Here is a 23,050-nt window from a genome sequence, read left to right on the forward strand (position 1 = left end):
GCACTGAATATTCCATTTGTCCTGGTACCCCCAAACTCTCACTAGAGTACACTCTGAACCTGGGTCAAAAAATGGCTAATGACACCTTCCTAAATTTCTTGAGCAGCCTGCAGCTGTGTCAATATTTATACTGATATCCTTTTATAAATCTTCCATTTTGGGACTGCTCTTTTATACTTTTCTTTGCCGCCAGTGGTATAACTGGTATTTAAAATGCATTCCTCACGGTTATTTAAGCCCCCCTTCTATTTTTTTTTACAGCAGTCATTTACACTCTGTGAGAAACTATATTGCTGCCACTCCTTAGCTGGCCATTCTTGTTTTTAACACCGTGTTCAAATGTTTTAAACCTTCAAACTCTGTACTAGCTCCGTCCACTAGCCTCTCAAGCACTGATGCCACAGGATGGTGTCTGCGTGTGACAGTCCCCCTCCCACCCTCACAGGAAGGTCCTGTGCTCGGACCGTCTCTCTCTCCCTTGATGTTGTTGGAGAATGGGTCTGCACTTTGTGGATTGGACTCAGTACTTCGCATTGGGGTATGTTTCTGGTCACTCCTATTTCTGTTCCTATTTTGATTGGGGTGGCCTGCAGATAACGAACACTGAGGGGAACTGAGATATGCCTGGACTCTTTCGATTTTGTGGTTTTCACTTTTTTTTTGTTGTCATTTGTGTGATTTGTTTTTCTTTTGCATGTGAAGGAAGGGCAGTTGATGTTTTTCTTTGAACAGCTTCCATGGGTTTTTTTTTTATTAAAGGTATAGAACATAGAACAGGACAGCACAGGAACAGGCCGTTTGTCCGAACTAGCCAAAAAACAAATCAAAAACACCCAGCACTAATCCTTCCTGCCCACACCATGTCCCAATCCCTCCATCTTCCTTACATCCATATACCTAACCAAACGTGTCTTAACAGCCTCTAATGTATTTGCCTCTACCACCATACCACACAGTGCATTCCAGTCATCCACAACTCTGAGTAAAAAACTTACCCCTTACATCCCCTTTGAACATGTCCCCCCTCACCTTCAATGTATGCCCTCTGGTATTAGACAGAGGTGTCTGTGGGAGGACGGAATCTCAGGGTTGTATACTGCACACAACTTTGATAATAAATATACTTTGAATCTTTGAAACTTGGGCTGAATGATTCTCATCAGAACAAGAGCAGAGCTTCTAGCCAATTCTGTGTTTGCTTTGCTCAGCCACATGTGACTCAAACTCTGTCGGAACCCCTCCAATGATACTGGGCGCTATACATGTACTCCACTAACGTTCTGTACTGGCTGAAACTCCTTTGATTTTTTTTGAAGGGAATAGATCTTTTATATCTTAAGTGTTAAGCAGTTTATATTAATTGGAATAACTTACTAGATTAATGATCATGCAGTAGTCCACACATGTTACATCTCAAATCGTGTGATCCAGATATACATCAATATCAAGTCAAGACACAACTTTCAGAACAACTATATGGTAGATAATCATCTCATTTGACCTCTGGTTATGTTTCAAACTCATAACTTTTTACAACCTCTGCATCTATCATCAGGAACCCCCTGCACCCAGGACGTGCTCCATCATTGAAATGTTCACTTGCCCCAACATTGAAATGTTCCCACAACCAATAGATTCACTTTCAAAGACTCTTCATCTCATGTTCTCGATATTTATTATTATTCTTTCTTTTTGTATTTATGCAGTTTGCTGTCCTTCGCACACTGGTGCGGTCTTTCATTGATTCTGTTATGGTTATTATTATGATGTGGATTTATTGAGTATGCCCACAAGAAAATAAACCTCAGGGTTGTATATAGTATATGTATGTCACTTCGATAATAAATTTACTTTGAACTTTGTTGGCACTGTAAATTCTCCATTATTTTGTTAAATGGGACAACCCAGTATACAAGGCTGTCAACATCGCGTCAATATTTGACTCCTTTCCTGCTAACATTTACTTCCATTTGTGTGCGGCCTCATTACGAATGTCTTCACTCTTTGATGTCATTCACCTGATAAACATTTCCATCCTTTCTCGGATTGCTGACCAGAATTTGCATCTAGCAGTTTTGGGATTGCAATCTAACTAAAATAAAGTAAAAACACAGTTTTGGTTGTGGAAGAAACAATGATTCTAAGACACATCTACTAAAAGGGAACTGTCAACAAAAAGGAAGGTTTGTGGCTTCTCCTTATGTGGGGGGTTTTTCTTGCAGTTTCAAATTTAATAAGACTGAAAAAAAAGGAAGTCTTATTGGTTGCATGGGCCTATAACTAATCATCAGTGATTTACTAATGTGAAGACCTAGCAACGGTAAATTCAAACTAATAATAATAATTGTCTAAACAGTAATATCAACAAATGGTATCATCCCAAAGTCACTACACAACAGCACTTCACAGCGATATTTATGTAAATCTCCAGAAAGCCACAATACTAAACACCACTAAAATAGTCCAAAATTTCCTAGCAACTGAGAAATTAGTGTGCTTAGCTATGCCCATATCTCCTGTTTTTTTAAAACCAGCTTGAGCTAATAAAAAATAAATATAATGATAACTTTATTTATGGAGCACTTTTCATGCAGATGATATGGTTCAAAGTGATTTACAATGGAATACAAGTACAAACAAGAAATAAAAAAAGGATGTTAGTTAAAAGCAAGGTTAAATAAATAGGCTTTGAGCTGGTGTTTCAAAGTGTCATCTGAGTCTGCATCCTTTATAGTTTCGGTTATTGAATTCCACAGTTTAGGAGCTTAGTTCATAAATGCTGTCCTGCCAATTATCTTTTGAGGGGCATTGTTTAAATTTAAGAGACCAGCAGAAGAAGATGCGAGTGCTCGAGTAGGATTATAAAATGATTATAAATAGTATTAATACATTTATTCAAATTCATATTTGCACAATACACAAACTGCATAATTTTGTATATTTTTACAAAATTAATTTGTTGAGGTCAGGTAGCTGGGCAATAGACCAGAAGTTCCCTTTCCAAGTATTTTTAAAGTGTATCCATTTTTTGGGAAGCTGACATTGCCACTAAGCCAGAACAGAAGGGGAAAGAGGGGTTTTTTCCCCGGGTAGAAAGTCAAATACTGGAGGGAATAGCCTTCGAGTGAGGGGGGAAATTTTTAAGGAGATTTGTGAGGCAAGTTCTTTTCTACTGAGAATGGGGGCGGTGGGGGGGGGGGGTTCCTGGAAGATGCTGGCAGGTGCAGTGTTGGAAGCAGATACAACAGGAACATGAATAGGCTGGAACAGAAGAATAGAGACCATGTGCAGGCTGTTTAATTTGGCATCATGGCTGGCACAGTCAAGACGGGCTGAAGGGCCTGTTCCTGTACATCACTATTCTACATAGCATATTCTATATTCTTTTATAACCCATTCTAGTCGCCCTTGAGAAATTCGGGGTAAAGCTACCCTCTTGAACTGCTGTAAGCCTCCAGTACACAAAGTCTAATCACAATCCAGAGAGATTTTGAGCTTGTAGTCATTGAAATACTTTGATTGGTAGCTCATTATCATCTTAATTCTGCCAATATTATTCTGCTGCAGAACTTGCTCTCTTATCTCATGCCAAACCTGAATAACTCATTGTCTTCTAAGCCAGACTTTCACTTTCAGTAAATGTGACTCCTCTTAAGATGCCAAAGCTTGTTAAGTTTAATATCATGAAAGTTTGAGAAAAAATGAGAAGGGTAATTTTCCACATAGAGGGGAAGTTACTGTCAGAAAGTTAATTACTTGAATTACAAATTGGATATTTTAAAAATTCGCATAAGCTCATATCTAATCACCTGAGATTCTGCAGTAGTAATAGTAATGCGATCTGTCGAATCAGGGCAGGGGGCTCCCAACCTTTATTACGCCATGGAGGCTTACCATTAACTGAGGGGTCTGTGGACCCCACTTTGGGAACCCCTGTCCTAAGAAGTAGACCGTTGGTGGGACCTCAGGCAGCTGTAGAGGCTGATTGGGGATCCACCTACTCTGATCCAGTGTGGGCAAGAGTAAGTGGTGCCTGTGTTAAAGATTGGGTCTTTTACCTCCAATCTAATTGTGGATGAGAACCAATCCAATATGAATTATATTTGGGAGGCTGAGATGAAGAAAAAAAGTATAACATTTCACAGAATTCATGAGGTCTACCATGTCTCCAGAAATGTCAGAATCTCATCTGGGGATAAACAGACTAAACTTAAAAACGAAATGCATGGTAAAATAAATCAAATCTGATAAATGAAAAACATCAGATGCTAGAACTTCCAAGAAAAAAGAAAAATATTTATAAAAAGGTTCTTGATCATGCATGCACATGATCAGTCCTGGAAATGCAGAATAACAGGGTATTAACCCATAGTAAGTCTGTGCCAGTGGTGCAGTGGTACCCACACCTGGACCTCAGAACAAGGAGAACTGGGTTCAAATCCAGCCGGCTCCTTGTACACTTTCTATGCTGGATTGAGCATTAAGCTAGCAACTCAGCCTCGTAAAACAGACAAGCAGTAAAGAAATGGCAAGGTTGCCGCCCAACGCGCCAAGCAAGGAACGGGGAGGAACTTTACTTTTTTATAACCTATATTAAAGGACAATAGAACCCTGGGTAACCTCACTCAGTTACCTAGTTAAGTAGAACTACAAGTTACCCCAAGATTTTTGTTCAAACCAATATAAGTATAAAATATTTACAATGTGTCACCATGTTTAATACCTAAATGCAATTACAGGGAACCTCCAGTCAATCCACTAACTGTTATCTTACAGAGGGGCAATGTATTCTGTTCCTTTCAGTTTATTCACTTATAGCATAGGGGCTATAACAGCAACCTTGCGCTCAACATCAGCAAGACCAAGGAATTGACTGGGGACATCAGGAAGCTGAAGTCAGAAGAACAAACACCAGTCCTCATTGTGGAGTCTATGGTGGAAAAGGTGAAAAGTTGCAGGTTCCTGGGCGTCAGAATTTCAGAGGGTCTATCCTAGGCCTGACACATTGAAGAAGGCATTCCAGTGGCTCTGTTTCACTCAGAGTTTGAGGAATACATCACCAAAGACTAACTATTTCTATAGATGTATGGTAGAGAGCATTCTGACTGGTTGCATTGTAGTCTGCTATGGAGGCTTCATTGCACAAGATCTCAAGGGGCTATAGAGGGTTATAGATCCAGTTGGTTCCATCACACGTACTATTCTACACACACATTGTGGACATCTTCAAGAGGGAATTTCTCTAGGAGATAGCACCCATCACTAACAACCATCACCATCTAGCCCATGCCCTCTTCTTATTTCTGCCATCTGGGAGGAGGTACAGGAGTGTCAGGACTCACATGAAATGATTCAAAAACGGGTCCTTCCCCTCCGCATTCTGATTTTTGAATGGTCCATGCGTCAATCCTTTTTTGCATTATTAATTTATATTTACAAGTTATAGCAGTTTTATGACTTTCTACTATACTGTCACTGCAAAACAACAAATTTCATATCAGAAAGGTCAGTGATAATAATTGTAATTCTGATAGGCGTCGGTACAAGATCAATATTTGTTTCACATATACGATGATGGGAATAGTCAGTAAGTCAGACAGCACTGATTTATTAGGCTTGTGCAGTAGTTGTCCTTGAGGAAGTGACGGCTTCCTCAATATAATGGAACTACTTCCTCAGTTCACTGAGACCAGCCAGGTTGGAAACCCCTGGTCTAGGAACTGGCTGTGTTTACAGATAAGTTTATGCTCTAGGAAATAATGATGGTCATTAAGTTGTTTGTTTTGAATCAACCAGTTCAGATAATAACCTCCGGAAGAGCCTTTTAATAACCAGTGGATAAATTAATTCACCATATAAAAAAGGAATTTAATAGATTTAGTATAGACAGTAGGAGAAGCATTTTCATACTGAGAGCTGTGAGAATATAGAAAATGTGAATATTATGTATATAGATATTTAGAGTAACCTACCAAAGGGATTGTTCGGACCCTGGGGCCTGTCCTCCTCGCTACAAAATCTATTCGTGTATTTCCACTGCGGCAGCTGCCTTTCCATAGACCATAAGATATAGGAGCAGAAGTAGGCCATTCGGTCCATTGAGTCTGCTCTGCTATTCAATCATGGGCTGATCCAATCCTTCCAGTCATCCCAACTCCCCTGCCTTCTCCCCATACCCTTTGATGCCCTGGCTAATCAAGAACCTATCTATCTCTGCCTTAAATGCACCCAATGATTTGGTCTCCACAGCCACTTCTAGCAACAAATTCCACAGATTTACCACCCTCTGACTATGGAAATTTCTCCACAGTTCTGTTCTAAATGGACATCCTTCAATTCTGAAGTAGTGCCCTCTTGTCCTAGACTCATCTACCACAGGAAATAACTTTGCCATATCTAATCTGCCCAGGCCTTTTAACATTTGGAATGTTTCTATGAGATTCCCCCCTCATTCTCCTGAACTCCAGGGAATACAGCCCAAGAGCTGCCAGATGTTCTTCATACAGTAACCCTTTCATTCCTGGAATCATTCTCGTGAATCTTCTCTGAACCCTCTCCAATGTCAGTATATCCTTTCTAAAATAAGGAGCCCAAAATTGCACACAATACTCCAAGTGTGTTCTCACGAATACCTTATAGAGCCTCAACATCACCCACTTTGCTTTGTTAGTCCTGAACACAACTCACGAACTGAGAATTTCCTCGGACAATCTCAGAACCAACCCCAACCCCCCTGTTAATTGATAAAACAGGGGATTGGTTTTTTGCTGCTTTTGAAGAATTTGCTGGCACCTACCACTGTCCAAGTCTACACGTGACTTTGAGCTGTGCCCTTTAGGTGACTCCAGCTTCAGTAACAAGGCCCTGAGTGTGGAGGGGCTTTGTGTGGAAAGGAAAGGGGATGTCGAGCAGATCCTAAATATATTTAGGAAGGAGCAGGACATGAATGGATCATGAGTTCAGGGGTACGTTAATTGTGTGAAGCATGCCGGTGTTAAGACAGATGGTGGTAGCGTAATGGCTAGTACTGTAAAGCACTGTGCATGTGACCAGGGTTCAGTTCTCTCCATTGCCTGCAAGAAGTTTTCATGTTCTCTCTGTGACCATGTGGGTTTCCTCCGGGTGCTCGGGTTTCCTCTGGGTGCTCAGGTTTCCTCCCACAATACAAAGATGTATTGGCTGGTAGGTACAAATAAATTGTTTATTGTACATTGTCCAGTGATTAGGCTAGGATTAAATTGAGGGATTTATGGGCAGCATTGCTCAAAGGACTTATTCACTGTATCTCAATAAATAAATAAAGGTGTTCAATGTCTTGGTATGCATAACACCCAGGGCTAGATGAGACCTAACTGTGATGCTTCAGGAAGCAGGGGATGAGATAGCTGGACGTATGATACATTGAAAACGTCAAAGAGCATTTTTACTCAATCCATTATCAGCACATACTCAGGCTGTCGTAAATGTTAGTGAATAAAAACAACTTTTTATTTTGTTAGTCAAAATGCTTTGTCTTCATTTATACACTAGTCCAGTTTGTACTGGGGGTCCAAGACTAACAACTAATCTCAGTTAAAAGATGGACAATCTGCTGAGAACAACTGTATACAAGACTTTGAGAATGAAAACTGATAATAATTAGAGCATCTGTCTCACCGCACTAAGAGTCAGTCATAGATATTATATTTGCCCTATAGTGATTTCCTTGTTCACTTACAAGTTATCAAAAAAATCTGATATTTTGCTGAGTATACCAAAAAGTGATTTTCACTGCTTATCTATCTCTAATAGTCACATTAATGCATTTTAAAAGCTGTTTTTTTTCCCCTGTTATGGATCACTTTAATCCATAAGTTCCAGGAAAGTGGATGAAAATACTAAAACTTGTATCAGATGGATTTAACTTAAGCCTAAAAAAATTTCAGTGAAATTTATCTTTGGCCACTATTCCTAGATGGGTGCTTGAGTGCTGGATACTGTCAGCATGGAAACTTGGAATGAAGTGGGCATTACAAAAGGAAATCAATGTTTGTGCACTTTATAGTGCTCACAGCAAGAGATGATTTTCTACCCCAGACTTTAGTTGCATTGGTCTGGAAGGGATTTTTGGACAGAGGTGAAAAGGCATTAATAGAATCATAATCGATAATAAAGGGAGCCCCATGCTACCCTCATCATTTCTCATCTGTGGTTTAGTGACTTACAATGAAAAGTGTTAATTAAAGGCTGACGTGTGCAATATTGATTTCTTTTTGTTCAGGCATTTCTTGGTTTCAGATCAAACCATGTTCAGATGCTTGAGGAGAAAGAGTAAAGTTAACCACATGTATCAATTTTTTGGCGACAATGAAGTATATAGTTCCTTAGTAATTTATCATATTTATTTATATTTATAGATATAATTATTATCTCTTGCTCTTCAGCTATTTTTTTCAAATATTTTATATTCTTCAAATTTTTTTTTCCATTCAATTTGTATAATATGTTAAGCTATTGATAAATGCATCTTCATTGATGTGACTGTGTCAGTAGTTATCATTGGAACCAAGTCTGGAAATACAGCATAGCTTGGCATTAATTTTAACTCTCTCTTGGACTTCATCACCACATTTTCTTTGTTATTTAGGAATAAGTTTTTGCCATCATTCACCCTGATTTTTGTCCCAGCAATTCACCATGAGAACATCAAGGCTGGGTTGATGTTGGATGAGACGAGAACTAGAGGTCATAGATTAAGGGTGAAGGGTGAAATAATTAAGGGGAACCTGGGGTTGGGGGGGGGGGCGGGAAGAACTCCTTCACTCAGAGGGTGGTGACAGTGTGGAATGAGCTGCCAGCGCAAATGATGGATGAGGGCTGAATTACAACATTTAAGGGAGGTTTGGATAGCCACAACAAGTAAGAGGGATGTGGAGGGCTATTGTCCACGTGTCAGATGATGGAACTAGGCAGAATAACAGTTCAGCATGGACTAGATGGGCCAAAAGGCTTGCTTCTGCGCTGTAGTGCTCTTAAGTTGCTGGACTAGCAGCAGGAATACTGATATATTAATCCAGAGATGAGCTAGAATCCTATGATGGTAACTCAGAAATGTAAATTTAACCATTTAAGTAAATTAACAGATTTAAAGAAATATATAGGTTCTGTAACATCAGCCATGAAATCAGCATACACTTATTTAGTGGATGGAAATGTACAGTCCTTACCCAACATGGCTCATTGTATATGTGACTTCAAACAGAATGTCTTTGGCTCTTAAATACTTTCAGCTCAGATGCAACTAGAGATGGACAATAAACATCAACATTCTCACCACTTAGTTTCCAACCTCCCAATGTAGTTCCGATTTATGGAATTGATTTTCTTCCAGTTGAACCACACTACCACTGCTCCCAGAGTGAGGCACGGAAGTTCAACACCACCTTAAAAGCCCAATCACAGCGCCCTCTGTTGAACCAAGTGACTTCATGCCGTGCAGAAAAGAGGAAAAACAGCTTTCAGAATATCATGCACAGAACTGATTCATTCTGATATTCTGAAGTTTGTTTTCGTCATATAATTTGCTCATGTAAAGTTGCAAAAATCACCAAATGTCACATCAGTCAAAATTAATAAAGAAGCAGCTTAATCTATTTAGAACCTCCAATTTTGAGAACCAAGCTGGTCCCTCAACAAACAGGGCTCTCAGCTTAATTTACACAGATGCAAATCTTTTGCAGTTTAGAAATTAAAATGGAAAGCACATTACTTTAGTGATGACGAAACAGCTTTCTTGAGTTTTACAAACCCCACCCGGTGGTGGATAAGTGCAATGGCAGGATCGAATATTGCTTGTCACTGAGGCTCAAGAATCAGGTTCAGAGCAGAACCAGAATCTGGTTTCATATCACCAGAATATGTCGAGAAATTTGTTGTCTTTGTGGTAGAAGTACAATATGATCCATAATAGGAAAAAATGAATACAAGTATTAAATAGTTAAATTAAATAAGAGGCTCAAAAAGTGAAATAAAAAAGTAGTGCACTATTCTCCATCGATTCACTGTCCATTCAGAAATCGGATGGCAGAGGGGAAGAAGCTGTTCCTGAATTGTTGAATGTGTGCCTTTAGGCTTCTGTGCCTCCTTCCTGATGGTAGCAATGAGAAAAGGGCATGTCCTGGGTGATGGGGGTCCTTAATGATGGATGCCACCATTCTGAGGCACCTCTCCTTGAAGATGTCCTGCATGATGATGCCTTACCTATATATTTCCTACATTTCAAATGTATGATCCATGAAACTAGCTTACATAGTTGTGGATACAGTGATATGGTGATAATATTTGCCAAGTTTAAGACCTAAACTGAGAATATTCCATCCAAATTCATCGAACTGAGAGCACAAAAACAGCTGACAGGGAACACTAAGTGACAAATGTTGTCTCTCTTCATCGGATTTAACCTCAACAGACTAAGAGTGAAATGAGGGACAGTGCCAAGGAGACTCTCTGTTCTTTGGAATTGAAGATCCTCTTAAATGAATTGTTAGCACACTCACCAAAGATCACTTATTTTTTAAGCTGAGCGCCAGAGACGGTTGACTAACTCTCATAGTCCAAGGAAGCATCCTCGGACCTCTAAGCTCTCCCTAGTTTCTATATTTTAAATGCTTGCTCAGCTGAATTGCAAAGTCTGCAGCTATCAGAACAAGAAAAATTGCTGGGTCTCTGATCAAGGTAACCAACGTCCATTTTGTGGACAAACCCATGCAGGGATACAAGTTTCCATGGAGATGTTGTGACTTTAAAAGAAATATCTGCACAGTCCTTTCTCAGAGTGTCAGCATTTTGTGATCCTAACATCTGACTTGTTCCTCATTGATCTCTGAGGCGTGAGGTGTGGAGCAGCTTTAAGCTGGGCTTTCTTGGTCCAGAGATGCTGCAGGTGACCTGTAGCCAGTTCAAAACTTCAAAGTCAATTTATTATCAAAGCACAGATCTCTCTGAGGCCTCCGTTGGTCAGGGTTGACCATAGATATTGTGTCCCAGCTGTCTTGATACACAAGTCAGGGCAATACAATATGAAGGGCAAGCTACCCTTCTTCACACATCTGATGAACCCAAAGGAACAGCAGGGACTGATACAGTTTGGCACCAGTGGCAATGCAGGACTCCAGCTCCAGATTTTTCTTCGTGGTTTACCCCCAAAGCCTTCCCCATGAGTGGGTATAGGCACATGGCAGCAGAGGTTCAAGATGGGAGCTTTCCTTCTCCTAGATGAGCTGCCAACCACAGCTGGTGAGCCCTTAAGGTTGTCATAGCCAGGGGTGGTAGTGGGGATAAAAGCTCCCACGAGCAGATGCCACAAATAGCCTCTGACAACCCAGTTCAGCTCCTGGCCTTCACATGTGGCTTAGCTGCTAAGCCCAGGGGAACTGTTTCTACCGACAGGAGAAGGGCAAAGGCACATTACTAGCTCCTTAAATCCAGTCGCTTCGGGCGGATGGAGCTCGTCAAAGTATAGATATGTCACTATGTACTACCCTGAGATTCATTTCCTTGCAGGCATTCACAGTAAATACAAGAAACACAATAGAGGCCAGGAGCTGGACTTAGTTGGTAGAGGTCATTTGAGTTGCATGCTATCAGGAGCATTAATAGGTAGTGGAAGCTAATCAATTAATGACTGCTGCCACCCAGTGGTCCAATATCAACTCCCAACTCCATTTTACTCTTTATAAAACTGAGAAAACTTCTGGTATTCTGCTTTATATTATTGGCTAGTTCCCCCTCATCTTTCATCTTTTCTCTTCTTATAACTTTTTTAGTTGCCTTTTGTTGAATTTTAAAAGCTTTGCAATCATCCAACTTCCCACTCACTTTTGATACTTTATATGCCCTTTTCTTAGCTTTTAAGCAGTCCTTAACTTTCCTTGTCAGCCATGGTTGCATTTGGGAACAACTTCTTCTGTGGGCCATATCTATCCTGTGCTTTGTGAACTATTGCCAGAAACTTCAGCCATCTCTGCTCTGCTGTCATCCCCTAGTATCCTCCTCCAATCCAGCCAGGCAAGATCTTCGCTCATGTCTCTGTAATTCCTTTTATTCCATTGTGATACTGAAACACGTGACTTGTGCTTCTCCCTCTCAAATTGCAGTATGAATTCATAGAAACAGAAACCCTACAGCACAATACAGGCCCTTCAGCCCACAAAGTTGTGCCGAAACATATCCCTACCTTAGAAATTACTAGGATTACCCATAGTCCTATTTTTCTAAGCTCCATGTACCTATCCAAAAATCTCTTAAAAGACCATATCATATCCGCCTCCACCACCGTTGCCGGCAGCCCATTCCAGACACTGACTACTCTGCATAAAAAAAACTTACCCCTGACATCCCTCTGTACCTACTTCCAAGCACCTTAAACCTGTGTCCTCTTGTGGCAACCATTTCAGCCCTGGGAAAAAGCCTCTGACTATCCACACAATCAATGCCTCTCTTCATCTTATACACCTCTATCAGGTCACCTCTCATCCTCTGTTGCTCCAAGGAGAAAAGGCCAGGTTCACTCAAACTGTTTTCATAAGGTATGCTCCCCAATCCAGGCACCATCCTTGTAAATCTCCTCTGCACCCTTTCTATGCTTTCCAATCAAATTATGATCATTGTCTCCTAATGGTTTCTTTACATTAAGTTTCCTAATAAGATCTGGGTTATTACACAACACCCAGCCTTTCCCCAAGCAGGCTCAAATACAAGCTGCTCTTGTAGTATTCAACAAATTCTCTCTTGCAATCTGACACCAACCTGATTTTCCCAATCCTTTGAAAACTCTGATCTCAACCCTCAGCTGCCTTGTGGCTATACCCACTGACAGGCAAGGCTGCAGGAGTAAACTGCAAGGAAAAATCTGTAGCTGTAGTCCCTAGGGCAGTATTTCACTGTTACGAATGTCATTCCCACAGGACTTATCTTTTCACCAGTATAAGTGCTTAGTTGGATAGCTGCAGGCTTCAGTTCTGTATATTGGAAATGCTGTTCAAACTCATTTTGTGGAATGACTGAAACAGCCGAGCCAGCGAACAATTCCCTTTTAATTAATTTGCTGTTCACTTCTGGTGTAAACCATATTGCTTGTCTCTTGTTAGTTTTTACATTGTAAATCTCAAGGCCACTCATCTTTATCAGATTTATTTTTAATCAACATACAGATTAGTGCTCTTTTTAAAACTGCAACTTGATTTTAAAAATTTTTTTCTTTCAAGTGCAGATAATTTATCTTTGTCTACTGGACATGATCTTTGTAGGTGTCTTACTTTGTTGTAATTTTCTGCAATTTTTTAACCTTTAAACCTGCATTGGTCTGGTGTATGTGATCCCCTGCCACAACGGTAACACAATTTGTTTGGTCACACCATTTTCTGTTTAGATGTTGGAATTTTGTTCGTGCTCACTTTTATTCATGACTGCAATTCAATTGCATCTGTTGGCAGCTTCCATTGATACATTTAAAAGAGCAGTTCAAATAGCTGTAAGTTGTGTTTCAGTTAGGACCCATTTTTGAAAGCTTTGAAAGGTTCCATAAACTAAGCGATCTCTCAATGCATCATTAAACTGACAATGCTCAGACAACTTCAATTCAGCCATGTATGCTGAAATAGACTCCTTTTTAATCTTGCTTATGAAACCTCAAATGTTCTGCAATCATCAAGGGCTTCTGTTCTAAATATTCCTGCATGACTTTCACAATATCAACAAAGCTCATTTCAGCTGGTTTGATTGGAGCAGTTAAATTTCTAAACAAACTGTATGCCTTTAAACCTAATGCAGTCAGCAAAATGTCACTCTTCTCATCAACTATTTAATTTGCTTCAAAGTACTACTGAATATACATGAGCCAGTTATCCATTGAGCAATCAAACAGGTCTATCTTTCTGATGTAGCCAGCTATTTCCACTTTTTAAATTTATCACCTAGTACTCACTGTTTACGAAACTGTACATTTGTCTGTTTTCTGCCTTTTTTAAAGCTTAATCCTTTCTTCCCTTCCAAAGAACACATGCTGTAATTTTTTTTTTAAAAACTCAAATGTCTTGCTGCACTTTTATAAAAACTGGAGCATCTTGCTGCACCTCAACAGGTAGGTAGTCATCTCAGATTGATTTAAAACTTTCCTGTCACACTGCTATGTTTTGTAACTAAATATTAAACCAATTGCAAGGAAAAACCAGAGATGAAAGATAAGTCGTTCGTTTTTACTTTAAGTGAGGTGTGCACATATGACGTGATGGCATGATGAAGCATTCCATTCACATACTTCATATATTATATATATATATATATACACAACCATAATAAAATATTTAAACAAAGAATGCTTAATCAAACAATATCTTTACAATATTACTGAAATATTAAATACATAACATAAATAGCTTAGCAGCAATTGGAGACTGCCTCCCCTGGTTTTATAAAATCCATCAGAGGAAGCATCCTCCCCCAGTCCACTGCTGAATTGTGTAAGGATTTTGTCAGTTTTAATGAGACCTCTTCTCATTCTTCTAAACTCTGGAGAACAGAAACGTATCTACTGAATTTCTCTTCATACATCAAACCCATCATTCCAAAAACAAAATCTCCAATGCTTAACTGCACTTCCTTAATGACAAATACATCTTTTTCAGATAAGATTTTTTCCAAAGTAAAGCAGATCGTTGGTAGCTGGTGTCACAGTATGAATGTGGTGGTGTGGCCAAACCAAAGAGGCCCATGGGGTATTTGTAAGCTACCAGGGTGACTTAAAGACATAGTCGACACAAACAACATGGAAAGGTTGTCATAAGGCGGGTGTTGATGGTGGACCCAAATGTAAGACACAGAAACTGAAGTACTGGGAACGGGACTGGACTAGAGTTAGGGACAGGACTGGACAGCGACTAGGAGCTAGGACAGGAACACAGACTTGGGCTAGGATTTTGACTAGGAAAGCAGGACCAGGACAAGGAACTGGGAACTAGCAGCCTGGGTTTGGACTCCAAGCTAGAGACTGGACAAGGAACCAGAACCTGGATCTTGACTTGGGTTTAGACCCCAGAACTAGGCAAGGACATGACATGACTACAGGACTGGATGCAGGCTTGGGTTCTTCAAGGCTTGGGTCGGTTAGGCCCTCAAGTACAGAACCAGGACTCCTTAGAGCACAGGGCTGGGACCATTCCTAGGACACAGGGCCAGGATGCTTACTAGGATGCAGGGCCAAGATGACTGCCGAGGTAAACCATTGAGAAAACTCTCAGGGATCCAGATGGAAAGGGGAAGGGAACTGTCCAGCCTCAGGGTAGCAGTAAAGACAGCCTGGCTTACCCAACAGAGGTGAGGAGAGGAAGGGACAGATTCAACCACAGGGCAACAGCAAAGATAGCCTGACTTACCCCAGAGGACAGGAAGGGAGTTCAGTCCAGGGTGGCTCCAAGTGTCAGGGCAGCCAGCAACCTTTGCTGGCCACAGAAACAGCTGAATCCATATCTAGCTCAGAGTAGCAGACAGCCACTCAGCTGGCCCCAGAAATGGCCAAATCCATACCACAATGACTGCTCTGACTAGAGACAACAAGGCTCCGTGAAGCAGTGGTCCTCTAACCAGGCCTAGAGATCACAAATGGCTGCTCTAGCCTTCCACTAGCAGGTTGTTCCAAGGGGATACTGACAAGACAAACCAGCACCCACACTCAAACCCAGGGCCACTTATATTCCCAGCCCCAAAATGAGCATCAGGTGCCTATGCTTAAGCCCAACTGAAACAAGGGACAGCCGGAAAACCTGGAGTCTGGAGTCCACGGACCGGACCATGAACCGGAACACGGATTTCACGGACCGGACCATGACAAAGGTGACATTTGGCTCATAAAAAATGTACTAACCATCAAAGAAGATCAAATTAGTATTGTTGGATTATTTTCTTTGCAGCTTAACAATTAGTTACCTACTTATATACATAATACTGTATAGTATGTTTCCCAGTGGCCACAGTATGTATATGTGGTTGTCCCCTAGTGGTTACACTTGTAACATTCTTGAAAGCTCTGGAAGCTTCTCTGATGCTGCAATATTTGAATAGGGGTTCTCTGATTGGTTGACTCTTATCTGCAAATTTGAATGGGATGTTCCTTATCTATGGGTATAAGAAGGAGTGACCACGAGGCTCCACCACCTTTCTGCTTCTCCCTCCCGCCTACTACCAGCCTCTGCTCCTGTTATGGTCAATTTTCCATTTTCTTTGTTCTGTTAACTCATAAAATGATCATGAACCAACAAGTTTTGTGCCTCTTTCCTGACTTTCGAAAGAACCTTGGATTAAAACATCACAATACAACAGCTTATTGTCATAACACCAAGATGCAATGAAATTCTTTGTTTGCACGAGTCCCAAAAGACTAATAAGCAGTATACATGGTTATAATAAATACAACAATTAATACAATGACAAGTTGTATTGTCGTTGTACCGTACACTACGTGGCATGGTACTGTAGCGATCAGCACAGTGCTTTACAGTACTGGCAACCTGGGTTCAATTCCCGCCGCTGTCTGTACGAAGCTTGTACATTCTCCCTGTGACCGCGTGGGTTTCCTCCGGGCGCTCCGGTGTTCTCCCACAGTCTAAAGCTGTACTGGTTAGTAGGTTAATTGGTCATTGTAAATTGTCGCATGATTAGGCAAGGGCTAAATCGGGGTATTGCTGAGCAGCGCTGCTTGAAGCACTAGGAGGGCCTATTCCATACTGTATCTCAATAAATAAATAAAACTCAGTAGAAAGGTGCAAAGATTGTTTTTGAAATCGTGTAAAAGGAAGCGCTAAAGTGACAACACATACAAAATGCTAGAGGAACTCAGCAGCACCCATGGAGAGGAATAAGCAGTCGATGCTTCAGGCCGAGACCCTTCATCAGTACTGGAAAGGAAGGGGAAGAAGGCAGGGTAAGAAGGTGGAGGGAAGGGCAGGAGTACCAGCTGGCAGGTGACAGGTGAAACCAACTGAGGGGGCAGCTGAGGAGAAGAGAAGGGGTAAGAGGGGAGTCAGAGGGTGAAATAGAACTAAGTTTATGGAAATATGGCAGCGCTACCGGGAAGGAGAAGCAAGCGAGGTGATTGGTTCAGAAGTCTGGTAGCACTAATCCTGCATTTATCCCATTTTGGATTCTCTCATCATTTTTTTATCAACTGCCCTCAGATTCCACTGTTCACATACGCTCAAGGGACAACTTGCAGTGACCAATGTGCGCACATTTGAGGTGTGAGAGCAGTGCAGAGCACCTGGAAGAAATCCACACAGCAAACACTGACTGACAGCACCTGAGGTCAGGATTAACCCGGAGTCGCTAGCTGTCACAGCCACGGACTTGGCAGTGTAGCCAATCCAGCCATTGCGCTCCTGAATATGCACGTGTCACCTAATTATTATTTCATTATGCTGGTATCAAACTCCCTTCTTTTCGTTGTAGCGCTTGCTGAGACTTGAGCAAACATGCCAATGTTACGCCGCCTGCTTGCATTCGGCCTTTCCTGCGAAATTGGACTGACATTGATGACTAGTGCTATTTATTTTATATTTATATATCTCTTGCAGCAACAGTGTTGACATCTAGATTTCCATTTGAGAGTTTTGGTTTAACAGTCCTGTTTGACCCCGTGTTCATCGTTTTCCTTTCCTTTAAAACCCTGTTTGCATTAAAGGCTGCGAACTATCGGCCCACTTCAGTGTCTCTCTCCGCACTTGGGTCATATCCGAAGGTCCTGACACCAAGTGTCGACCACACAAAGAAGGACCCAGCAGAGAGACAGCAGCTGACCTTGGCCTCGAGATTCGTTGGTCAGGTAGGGGACAAGCCACAGGCAATTGAATCTGTTCTGAGTGAAATTACAGAAGCAATGAGGCAGATAATCTCATACCAACAAGCCCAATCTCATCTGGAGGAACAGGTATCATCCCTCACAGCAACTGTTGAACAGCTCATCGCAGACATTCAGAGTCAGTGTCTGCGATTTTTGCTTTTGCAGCTGCCGTCCATGAACTCACTGCGGACAGCCAGCATCAGTTGACAGCAACTAGCTCTCTTGCCAACGCACTTGAGCAGCTTCTGGCCGCTTCAGACCCACTCCCAGCATCTCGCAGATCCTTCTTTTCTGCTGCCCCTACAACCTCTGCCACTACTGCTCCCACTCCCGCACCAGGTCCAGAAATGCCTCTGCTTTGACCAACACAGACTCCGGCGTCCGTACAGGAGCCGAGTATTCCATCACCGGGCAGATACTCTGCTGATCCAGATGGCTGCAGGAATTTTAATACCCAATACGAGATGACATTCCAAGCCCAGCCTGGTCGTTTTGGTGATGATGTGCAAAAACTGGCGTAAATGGTCCATCCTCTAGATGGACCTCCACTTAGCCTGTTCAACGCCTTATGGGAGCAAGGATACCCCGCAGCCCAGACATTCGGGCATTTTGTTGCAGAGTTAAGGAGGGTTTTTGACCTTCCAGTACGGGGTCAGGAGGCTGCCCATCGACTCCTGGACCTATGCCAAGACAGAGGAACAGTGGGAGCCTATATCGTCAAATTCCGCCTGCTTGCAGTAGAAATGGGATGGAATGAGAGATCTCTCATCGCTGCCTTCCAGCATGGACTGACCGCAAGGGTCTGGCATGAGATTGCTGTCCACGACGAGCAGGATAGTCTGGATGACCTGATTAATCTGGCTATTTGAATTGGTGACCGAGTAACCGAATAGCGCAGGGAATGAACGTCTCAAGTTTCCTATGCTCTGTCTGATCACCATCTTTCCTCACTCTCTCCCCCTCCCTCATCACCCAGCACCCAGTCCACAGAGGAGCCTAAGCTGGTAGGGCACGTGCTCCTGTCTCAGGAGGAATGAAAATGGCACAGGAGAACAGGTTCCTGCCTCTAATGTGGTGATCCAGGACTTTTCTGGGTGGGATGTCCCAAGTATCCGTTAAAAGAGGATACCCATCAGCAGGGAGGGGAATTCTAATGGGTCGGTTCTCTCTTCAGTCAGTGTCCCCTAGTTGTGTAATGCTCACAGCTTTCTTGTTTTGGGGGCTCTCGAACACATGAACCTAAAGCATGTATCGGCTCTGGTGAGTTCCCACTCAGGAAATGAGAGAAAAAGTCAACATCAAAGTTCTGGATGGTCCACCTCTGGGCACTGGCCAGATCCACCTTTCCACCTACCCCTCCAACTTGCACTTGAAGGCAACCATAGTGAAGATCTCTTCTTCTATCTGGTCAATTCACCTGAACTGCCACTGGTTATCCTGACATAACCCACGGATTGACTGGTCTCTTAAAGCACTCCAAGTGTGCAAACTGGCATGGCTGTCTATCTGTCTCGGTCCAGCTCGTCCTACTCCATGAATCCGCTCCTGTGTCAGCTGAGGATGTGGACCTGTCTGGGATTCCAGCTGAATATGCAGATCTCCTTGAGGTCTTCAGTAAAAGGAATGCCACCACCCTGCCCCTACACCAGCCGTATGACTGTGCCATAGACCTCTTACTGGCACTAGTCCACCCTGGGGCCGGCAGTGTTCCCCCTCTCGTCCTGAAACGGTCGCCATGGAAGAATACATCAAGGAGGCATTGGCCATGGGGTTTATCCATCCATCAACCTCGCCGGCAGGAGCGGGCTTCTTTTTTGTGAGCAAGGAAGATGGCAAGCTCAGTCCCTGCATCGGTTACCGGCCCCTGAACAACATCGCTGTGAAGAACCGCTACCCTCTCCCCCTTCTGGCGTCTGCGTTCGAACATCTCCAGGGAGCAACCATATTTTCCAAAATTGATCTGCATAGTGGTTACAATCTGGTTCATATGAGAGAAGGGGATGAGTGGAAAACAGCTTTCAACACTATGATGGCCACAATGAGTAGCGTGTGATGCTCTTTGGTTGCCAGCTCCCCTGCTGTTTTCCAGGTTAACGATGTGCTCAGGGACGTGTTGAACCAGCTTGCATTTGTGAATTTGGATGACATCCTTATGTATTCCGGCTCTCATCAGGAACACATCCAGCATATCCGCAGGGTTCTTGGATGGCTTCTCAAAAATAACCTGCATGCAAAGCCCAAGAAATGCGAGTTCCATAAAGAGCAGGGGTCGCTTTTGGGCTATGACTTACCCCATCCAGTGTTCAGATGGACCCTAGTAAAGTTCAGACAGTTACAGAGTGGCCCAAACCATCGACGGTCAGACAGGTACGGCACTTCACGGAATTTGCGAACTTTTATTGCTGCTTCATCCGGAATTACGGCTCTAGTGCAGCTCCGGTAAATGCACTCACCAGGAGGACCCCTGCAGGATTCCATTGGACAGACGGCACCGACCAAACAGCTTGAAAGTTAGAGCTACTGCCCCACTACTGCATCACTCAGACCCATCATGGCCATTCATAGTTGAGATGGGATGTCTGCATTGGAGCTGCCCTCTCTCAACTCTCCTCTGCGGATAGGTGACTGTACCTTGTGCCTTTCTTTCCTGTCGCTTGACTCCAGCCAGGAGTAATTATGAAGCTGGGAACCGGGAACTTCTGGCTCTGAAGGAAGCCCTGGAGGAATGACGACACTGGCTGGAGGGGGCAGAGCATCCTTTCTTGGTCTTGACAGATCACAAGAGCCTCCCCTACATTCAGGATGCAAAGGGATTAAACTCTTGTCTCTTCTTCACTCGGTTTAAATTCACCCTCAACTATCGTCTGGCAGCAAGAATAGAAAGGCTGACGCTCTGTCCTGGCAGTTTGATGGATCTGAGGAGAATGCTGATCCAGAGCCCATTCTCCATCACTTGTGTATCGCTGCTCTGGTGATCTGGGGAACAGAGGCAGAGGTGAAGGCCGCCCAACTGTCAGACCCAGTCACAGGCAGGGGACCTCCCAACCAGCTGCTTGTCCCTGCTGCGGTGCGTTCCAAAGTGTTGGAATGGGGTCACTCCTCCCATCCGGCTAGATGGACATCTGGGAACTCAGCGGGCCCAGGAGTTTACAAAGAGACAATTTTGATGGCCATCTATGTCCCAGGATGTTCACGACTTTGTATCTGCCTGTCCTACCTGTGCTCAGAACAAGACATCATGCCAGCATCCTGCGAGTCTGCTATGTCCTCTGCCTGTGCCCCACTGCCCCTGCTCCCAGCTCTCGGTGGATTTCATCACTGGTCTACCCCCATCTAATGGAAACACCGCCATTTTGGTAGTTGTGTATTGATTTTCCAAGGCTGCCTATTTCATTGCCCTTCCAAAGCTCACATCGGCCTGTGAGACTGCCACACTCGTGGTTCAACATGGGCTCAGATTCCACAGTTTCCCTCAAGTAATAGTGTCTGATCGTGCACCACGGCTCACTGCCCGCTTTTGGAAGACTTTCTGTAGGAGCCACAGCCAGACTTTTGTCTGGTTTCCACCCCCAATCCAATGGCCAGACTGAGAGAGTGAATCAGGAGTTGGAGACAACCCCGTGCTGCTGTGCCCCTTCCAACCCCACCTCCTGAATTTCCCAGTTGGGTTGGGCAGAGATTGCCCACGATAACCTCTAGTCATCCTCCTCGGGTATGTCCCCCTTTGAATGCCAGAAAGGATTCCAGCCACTGCTCTTCCATGACTAGGAGATTGATGCAGGAGTTCCTTAACTACCTCTCCCCTGGCCCCACTTAGAGGATGGTTCTGTGGTCTATACGGTGCGGCGTCTCCTGGCATCTTGCTGGGTACGAGGTCAGGGTATGGTCCTGAAGAACGTTCTTGCATCCCGGCAAAGGACATCTTAGACAAGACCCTCACCCTGGTCTTGCAGCAGGCACAGGTCTGAAGTGGCTCAGGTGCTGTGCCTAGGGAAGGAGGCCCTGTCACAACCACTGACACTGCAGCGCAGGAGATTTGGAAATTGCACTGATGAATATTCATGAGTATGCTAATTATTATTTGATTATGGCAGTATTAAGCCCCTTCTTTTTGTTGGAGCACTTGTCGAGACTTGAGCAAAGCACAACAATGTTATGCTGCCTGCTTGTGTTCAGTCTTGCCTGAGAAAGTGGACTGTTGAGTTGGCTGACGCTGAAGACTACTGGTATTCATTTTATATTTAGATATCTTTTTCAGCTGCGGTGATGGCATCTAGCTTTCCACTTGAGAGCTTTAGATAACAGCCCTGTTTGGCCTAGCGTTTATTGTTTCCTTTTCCCTTAAAATCCTGTTCGCATGAAGTCTGTCGACCCGCTACAGTCTCTCTCAGTCCCTCTCTGTCTCTCTCAGTCTCTCTCTGTCTCTCTCTGTCTCTCTCTGTCTCTCTCTGTCTCGATATTTTGCCCTGATGTTTTGAACAAATCATGCTTTGTTATTTAAATGGAACTTTGCAGGAAGCTACACTTTTGGTGAAATGGAGCCATGCCAAGCCAAAAATAATCAATCACTGGAAATGGGTTACCTGCATCATACATTACTAAATCTGGCAGAATCAAATGCAATTATCTAGAAAATATATGTTTAAAGATCTTGGCATGTGAAGTGCTTGTCATCACCCTAAAATAGCTCTCGTATAACCTCACACAGTGGAGTATTGGATAATGTCCATTTCATTTTCTATGACTAACTAACACCTGTACTGAATGGCAGTGAGATCAAATAACTGAATGTGGACTTCAGAAAGGGGAAGATGAGGGAGCTCAGCAGTCCTCATTGAGGGATCAGAAGTGGAAAGGGTGAGCAATTTCAAGTTCCTGGGTGTCAGCCCCTGAGGATCTATCTTGGGCCCAACATATCTATGTGGTTACAAGGAAGACATGACAACAGCTATGTGGGGGTGGGGCACTGGGCAGAATAAAAATAAGCTGTAAGGAAGTTGTAAACTCAGTCAGATCCATCATGGGCACTAGCCTCCCCAGCATCCAAGGAGCGATGCCTCAGAAAGTTGGCATTCATCATTAAGGACCCCATTCACCCGGGTCATACCCTCTTCTCATTGTTACCATGAGGGAAGAGGTACAGGAGCCTGAAGATACACACTCAACAATACAGGAACAGCT

The sequence above is a fragment of the Mobula hypostoma genome, chromosome 19 (assembly GCF_963921235.1).
Source record: "Mobula hypostoma chromosome 19, sMobHyp1.1, whole genome shotgun sequence".
Lineage (NCBI taxonomy): Eukaryota > Metazoa > Chordata > Chondrichthyes > Myliobatiformes > Myliobatidae > Mobula > Mobula hypostoma.